Source organism: Trichosurus vulpecula, chromosome 8 (assembly GCF_011100635.1).
Source record: "Trichosurus vulpecula isolate mTriVul1 chromosome 8, mTriVul1.pri, whole genome shotgun sequence".
Classification (NCBI taxonomy): domain Eukaryota; kingdom Metazoa; phylum Chordata; class Mammalia; order Diprotodontia; family Phalangeridae; genus Trichosurus; species Trichosurus vulpecula.
In genome coordinates, this window is record NC_050580.1 from 35,244,714 (window position 1) to 35,252,763 (window position 8,050).

Consider the following 8,050-nt stretch of genomic DNA (forward strand, 5'->3'; position numbering starts at 1 on the left):
GTTGGTCAGTTAGTGCTTGGAAGGGTAGGCTCCTTGCCCTCAAGGGGCTGCCAGGCCCCACCTAGGGAGGAGCCCTTTAGAAAACTAAAAGGGATTTTTTCCTGCTCTTATCTCCCTTGGGAGTCCAAAAAAAATCCTTTTAGGCATTTTTGTATAAGATGAAGCTTGGAAAAAGTGGGTGCAAAATTAAGTTTCTCTTTCTTTCATAAGTTCATTCATGGCCAGGCAAAAGTTCCTATACCTGGGCCAGAGGTAGTGGTGCTGAAGAATATATAGCTAAATAAAGTGTATTTGGGATGTTAATGTATTAATATATGTGATACATGTGTTTATATATTAATGCATTAATATATAATATCAGAAGTAATAAGACCAACAGTTCCTATATTGTATCTGGAAATGCAATAGATGTCATCTGAAAATTATTGTTTCTGTATTTCTAAACTTGCATTGTGTTCCCAAAAAATTCTCTTAGATTGTGAAATTTGAGAAGACCATTGTGTGGTAAGAAATGATATTATAGCAATTTTAATCTGATTTTGATATATGTGAATTGGGTTTTTAAAGGGATGGGATAAAATTTGGAACTGTTATAGGTGGTTATAACAAGTAAATAATTAATAATACTAATATTTAACCGTGAGAACAGACTTTTTGTGTGAAAAAGTTTTCTATTATGAGAATATATCTGGTGATTTAAAGTTATAGTTTCAAATAATGATATGAAAGATTCTCCGTGCAAGGAGATTTAGAAATGTGATCACCTAAATTGATAAAAGGGTTGTTTCAAGTTTTAAAATGCATAATTATGTTTAGGGCACTGGTACATTTCTAAATTGTGTAATTTGACAAACAGATGTATCAGCAATATTGAAAAATGTGGTAATCTTTTACAATGCAGAGAGTATTGGGCCTTAGAAATTAAAATGTTACCACTACTGGTTAAGAATCAGATTTGATTTGCTTATCCAACTCAGTTATGATCACTAGATTGGTAATTAATTGGAATCTGTTTCAAGTTTTTGATAAGTGCTTGTAGTGTACTTATTTCTAAGTTAGTTATTATATACAAATTGGTTAACATCGCATTACCTGTGCTGCTAGAGAATAATTTCTCTTATAATCTGGATGTTGTTAGATTAAGAATCGTAGTTAATTAAGAAATTGAGGTTATTAACTGAAACAAGAACTTTTGAAACCATCTAGTCATGAATTCTTATCAATCTTGTGTGAGTTTTCTGTGTAGAGGAATTCTTATGGAAAAAGCTTTTTTAAGTCCTGGTAAACCTTATTATTGTGATAAGGCTAATTAATTGAGTATATAATTTATAGAAATTAAGTATCCTCCCATTATAACACTTTTTGATTAAGGAACTTTGTAATGTCTAGGAATTCTGTACAATATTTGAGAGTGAGGACATTTGGCACCAACTTAGTTAATGAATTCCAGCATTTAAGGGTTAATTTGCTTTAAGGAAAAAGGAGATGTCTATCATTTTAAAACCTTCTAAATAATTGTGTTCAGGAAAGTTTAGCGAGCATGCCTTTTAACATCTGGATAAAAAAAAAATCCTTATTAGAATTATTAGAATTGATGCTTGTCTATAGAAGGGCCCATTCAATGTCTTATTCAAGTTTTTTTTTTGAGTAAGGAGGTTCCAAACGACAGTCTGAATTCCTTACTCCTCCCCGCCCTTAGTTTAGATAAGAAGAAAAGAATTTCACCTTAGCCCACCTGTCTGAAGGGAAGGAAAGGAGAGGGGCAGCAATAAGAGGACAGTAGGGGTCAAGAAGCCTCCAACCTGGCTTCTTAAAAAAAAACTGATAAGATTAGACTAAGACTTGAGATGGGTTTGGCCTAGTAGTTAATTAGTGAAGTCTGCCATCTGATGGAGAAGAACCCACCCTCAGGGGGGAGGTGAGATGGCAGATCTTTTTAATAAGTGTTCCTTCTTTTAGAATGAGTTATCACGAAAAACAAATCCCCTTTTTTTTGTGTCTTTGTGGTTTAAGAAGCTGGAATGGGATTCCAGTACACACAGTTATGACAATGAAAGTACTAACTTATGAGTTGTTTTGTTTTATGGTTGAAATGTAAAGAAGACTTAGTACTAGGTTTGAAAGATTTGGAAAGGTGAATTAAGGTTGAGGGAAAATAGGAAAGGCAAATAAGAAAGTTTGGGGACAAATGGGAGTTAGCTAAGCCTCTCCTGTCCCGAGAATGATAGTTTCAGATGGTCAAAGTAAGTTGGAGATGAGTGTGAGGAAGTATTTAGAAGATGGAAAAGTTATGTAGCTTGATTTGATAATTGTTAGCTCAATAAAATTTGGGCAGTCTTATCTGAAGGATATTTATTTGCTATTTAAGATTTTATGGGACTACAATTTAATATTGTCTTAAGCTCTGATTACAGGACTAGGTCACATGAAGCCGGTAATGGCACACCAGGCGTTACAAGCTGAGAATTTTTTAGGTGGGTCTGCCTGGGAGCAGTCGTGAAGACGACCTTGGACACAGCCTAGGTAGGATCTTCCTGACTTTATTTCCCAACTCTGCTATTTCCTTTCTGAAAAGGAAAGTCCCCACCTGGTTACACCTAAGCCCTGCTTTCAGCACCTGGTGACTGTAAGATTGGCTATCAGATATGACTCGTGCCTGCAATCAAACAGAGCTAAGGAAGTTCTTTCCTTCTGTTACATAGTCCCTCGTTTCTTTCATAGCAAATTTAAATTATTAAGAAGTTTTGTAAGCACTATGCTAAATCTGTTAGGTAATAGATAGATGAATATTGAAATATCTCTGAGTTATTATAATAGGATACAGGTATGAATAGCTTACAATTTTAACTTAGGTTCATGACCAAATAAAACATTGAAATAATATAGGGATAACATCCTCCAAAAAGGGAAAATGATTAGGCAAAGCAAATAAGGCAAAGATGTAATGTGATAAATGTCTAATAAAAGGAAGGGATAGCGAATTTTGAAAAAAGGCAATTGATTGATTCCCCTAAGAATTATGTATAGATGTGTATGATTGGCTCTAAAAATTTATCAATTCTGGAAATTCGAGCTGTTAAGTGTGTTTTGGTAATAAGATCTTAAATTTGGATGCTAATACAAGAAAATTGTATAAGATAATGGTACAAGTGAAAATATATCCCCTTTGTAAAGTATCTGTAAGTTATAGTAAGTTAAAATTGTCTGAGAATTTCTAGATCTGAACCAGAGAAGCAGAACTCTCTTTTACTATCAAGGGACCAGATAACTACAATCAGGCATCTGGGATTTTAAAATACTGCTTTAAATGAACATTGTGAGGAGTGGACATCTGGGCCTATAGAAGACCTTGCCCTGCGGTTCCAAGAGCCTGAGAGGGACAGCACCGGACGCGGACGGCTTTCTCACGGGATCCGGAACCAGAACCTGAGCAAAGACCTGCTTTTTTCCCTTCTGCGTCCTTGTGTTCCCAAGACTGTTTTTCCTGAATTTTTATTATGTTCCCTCTGCTTACTAGCAATTAGTTTACAATTTCTGCCTATCCCTGGGGATGTCCAAATACAGAAAAGGGAAAACCTGACTCCACCTAGATAGGGATTTTAAAACTTCACCCTGTGGAAAATAGAGTTGTTTTTTTTTTCCATACCTTTAATTGGTCTTTAGGCGAAACTTTCAGTTTGCCTTTGACCAAAAAGGGGGAAATGTGGGATGTTTTGGGAAATGTGGGATGTTTTATACCATTTTTTAAAAAATTTCTGGAGTGCAGTACCTGGGGAGGCTCCTTGGACTCTCCTTGAGTCTTCCAACTAGGTCTGGCCTTCCCCTGGGGCCAACGACCTAGCGTTCCTTTTATTGTCACCCCTGCTTAGCGTTTTGGTTGGCCTCCTAATTTTATTGCTATGCCCCATCAGGTCGTTCCTTTTTCAAGGATTTGAAATTCCCATGAAGAAAAAAGTGGGGAATGTAATACAAGGAAAATTAGGAACCCCTGAGTAACCCCTAGCTACTGACAAGCCCCCCCAGAAAGAATGGATTCAGATATCTTTGGTATTTAGCAAACCCCCTGGGACTCCATGGCTCCTTCCTGAAATGTCAATAGATAGGACCATCCCACTGAGAGATAACCTGGCAGATCCTGTCTAGCAGATATCCCTGAGACTCCTTGGTTCCTTCCTGGAATGTCAATAGATAGGACCATCCCACTGAGAGATAACTTGATAGACCCTTCCTGGGAGATATCCCTGGGACTCTGTGACTCCACCAAGGAATGTAAATGAGATTATCCCACTAGTACGATAACCTGACTGAATCTTTTGATCAGCTAGGACCTTTGTTCCTCTTCCCCCCTACTCTGTACCCCCATATCCTATATAAGCCAAGCTATCACCCCAACACATTTGCCATTGATTTGTGGTGCCGTACCCCGATGGCCGCCGGCTAATAAATTCTCCACTTAAAACTTATACTCTGTGGTGTGTCTCGCTCGCTTCTGGTACAACAATAGTGGCATTCATTTCTGTGTTACTTTCGGATTAGGAAGCGCTACCTCGTGCCTGTGAGGTAGGTAATCAAGGTACCATGACGTCCTTCTTACAGATAATGAAATGAAGGCTCCATGACAGTCATTGCTGGTTGCTCCCGGCTGCCTGGCTCATGTCAGAGTCAGATCACACATCTGTACAGTGTTGGAGTGTTCAGTGGAACCGTGGTTTTCATTGGGTTTTCTCCACCAGTTAATCGGTGGGTAATCACTAAGCATGTACTCCATGACAGGCACTGGGGTTGAAAGACAAAAGTCAGGTGATCTCTCCCTCTGAGACGCTCACATTCTAGCCAGAGGAGACAACAGTGTTAGAACAGCCGCTCAACGGCGGTTTATGTGTGTTTCATGAGGAAAAATTGGGTCTTGGATCTTGAGGCAGAAGTATGTATCAGGAGACCTGAATTCAAGTCTTCGGCAAATCACTTCTCCTCGATGAGCCTCAGTTTTCCCATCTGTAAACTGGGGATGATAATACTTACATTACCCACCTCTAATGGTTGTAAGGAAGGTCCTCTGCAAAGTTGTAACAGGCTGTGCAGAAGTGGGTGCCAGATCCTGGTGATAACGCCCCAGCTCTCCCAAGAGAGGATGACCACGTGGCATTTGTGGCTGCTGGCAGTTCTTGCTGGAGGGGATCCCTGCCAGGCACCAGCAGTAGGGGAGCAGGCCATGGTTCTCTATGCTCCCAATGACTTAACATGCACTTTGCTTTTTTCTGAACTTCCCGATCACCGTCTCCAAACTAGAAAGACCATCAGGCATTTGCAAAAAGGATTTCCTGCAGTACATGGATCCCTTGCCTCGCACACAACTGAGAGTCCTAAAGGAGGCAGGAACAGCCATTGAATTGTTATTCTCAGTGCAAAGCATCACCAGGTGGGAGAGAGCCTGTTTGGGGCCAGACAGCTGGGGGGTTGGAATTTCAGCTCTTCCAATCCATATTTGTATGATCTTTCATGAAAAGGTAGAGAGGGGAATGCATAAGAAAGAGAAGGATGGATCCCATCAGCGGAGCTGACACGGGAAATTACTATGGCCTGGCAAGAAGGGGGTGACAGGGAAGGAAGGGGTTCACCCTGCACGACACCTGTCCAGGGTGTGGTGTCCCAGGACCACAGTGCCCTTGCTGGGTAGGGCTGGACAGTGTGGAGCTCGCCCAGGGTGCAACCATAAAGGATGATATGTCCCAAACCAGTGTTGTGGGCACCTTCTAAATTTTGACGGTGTTGGGCAATCCCCTAGTAATGATTGATGATGGAGTCATAGAGCTGTTAACTCCTAACCGCTAGTTAACTCCCAAGGCAGCTCTGGGCAAGGCCTTTCATTGCTCTGGCTTCAGTTTCCCTCCTGTAAGATAAGAGGGCTGGATTCAATAATCTTTAACATCTGTTCCATGGATGAAACTTAGGGCTTAGTGTGCTGTTGTCTACTCAGCTGAATGATCTCATCCTAGATTCTCTTATCACATACCTTTGCCCATTACCAGGTGGGGCTTATTTGAACAGCAGAATCTCCCAGAGAGTAGAATAAGTATATTGACCAAGGGAAGGGAAGGGGAGGAGAGGAAGAAGAAGGAAGGAAAGGAAAGGAGAGAGAGAGAAAGAAGGAGGGACAGAGAAAGAGGGAGAGGGGGGGGGAGAGAGAGAGAGAGAGAGAGAGGAGGGAGAGAGAAGGAGGAAGAGAAGGCAGAGAGAGAAGGAAGAAGAGAAAGAGAGAAGGAGGGAGAGAGAGAGAGAAGGAGGGACAGAGAAAGAGAGAAGGGAGAGAGAGAAAGAAGGAGGGACAGAGAAAGAGAGAGAAGGGAGAGGGAGAGAGAGAGAGGAGGGAGAGAGAAGAAGGAAGAGAGAGAGAGAAGGCAGAGAGAGAGAAGGAGGGAGAGCGAGAGAGAGAAAGGAGGGACAGAGAAAGAGAGAGAGAAGGGAGAGGGAGAGAGAGAGAGAGGAGGGAGAGAGAAGGAGGAAGAGAGAGGAGAGAGAGAAGGAGGGAGAGCGAGAGAGAGAAAGAAGGAGGGACAGAGAAAGAGAGAAAGGGTGGGGGGAGAGAGAGAAAAAAAAGGAGGGAGAGAGAGAAATATCCCAGAAGTTGCCTGGGATACTCGAGCACAATGACAATAACAAGGTATTTACCAGAAATGAAAAAGAACACCAATTTCTCACTAGCCTTTTCCTTCCCTACAGCTTGGAGGATCGCCAGCCCGGGCTGTCTGGTCCCTGTAGTTCTAACTGTGCAGGACATTTGAACTAGGAGAGACCTTGGGGGCCCCTTCCTGATTCTGGGGTTCTGACCATCAGCACTTTGTTAAGGGAGAGGTCTCTATCCACGCCTGGCTGAACAGCTTCTGAGAACTAGAACGTAAGCAAATGACAGCATTGGCAGAACAGTGGGAAGAACACTGGAGACGGGTTCAAATCCTCCTTCTGGCACTCAGTACTTGTGTGACCTTAGGTGAGTCATTTCACTTCGGGCCTCAGTTCCCTCATCCATAAAATGAAGGGGTTGGACCTACAAGGCCCCTTCTAGCTCTGGATCCACGGCTCCTCCGATTCTCCTAAGAGGATTCCAAAGACAGCTTCGCAACATGTTTCTAGAACCTGGAACGTAAGAGCTGAAAGGGACCTCGGAACGTAGCCGATGCTCGCCAGCGTTTTTACAGCGCCTCACGGTTTTCAGAACAACTTCTGTCTGGCGTCCCGTTTGGTCTTCACAGGACCCTGACGGGACGAGTACCTTTATTAGCCTCATTTTCCAGATGAAAAAACTGATCTTTTTTTTTCCTTGCAAGGCAGTTGGGGTTAGCTGACATGCCCAGGGTCACACAACTATATGTAGCAAGTGTCTGAGGTGGGATTTGAACTCAGGTCCTCCTGACTCTGGGCTGGTGCTCTGTGCAGGCACCACCTAGCTGCCCTGGAAAAATTGACCTTGATTGAGGCTCCTTGCTCAGGGTCCCACAGCTCAAGGAAGGTCCTCCTGGGAGGGCCCAGCTGATTCACCACTCCGCTACTATATATTGTCAAAAGTAGTTATAAATTCCTCATGTGTACAGGTGAAGAGAGTGAGGCAGAGAGGAAAGGCTCCGCTTAGGACCACACAGCAGATAACAATTCAGCCAGGCCTGGCTCCCCAGTCCGGGGCTCTCTCCCTTAACAAAGTGCTGATGGTCAGAACCCCAGAATCAGGAAGGGGCCCCCAGGGCCGTCCAGCCTCACTCAAGATCCCTTCTGTCATTCGACATCCCCAACAAGGGGTCCTCCAGCCTCTGGGTCTCATCACTGTGAACATGAAATGTGACACCGGACCAGGAGGGAAACAGCTGTTTGGGTTCTTTGTGTCCCTTTCCGCCCCTCCCAGACTAGCTAGAAGTTTGCTATAGTGGAACAACAGCTGGCAGCTGGGAAGGGTGCCCAGGGCACTGGTATTGTGTCGGGGCTGACCATCTTCTATCCCACTCTAGGATGCTTCAGGCAATGGCCTCTGCCATCCCCATCTCAGTTAATCTCCCCATTA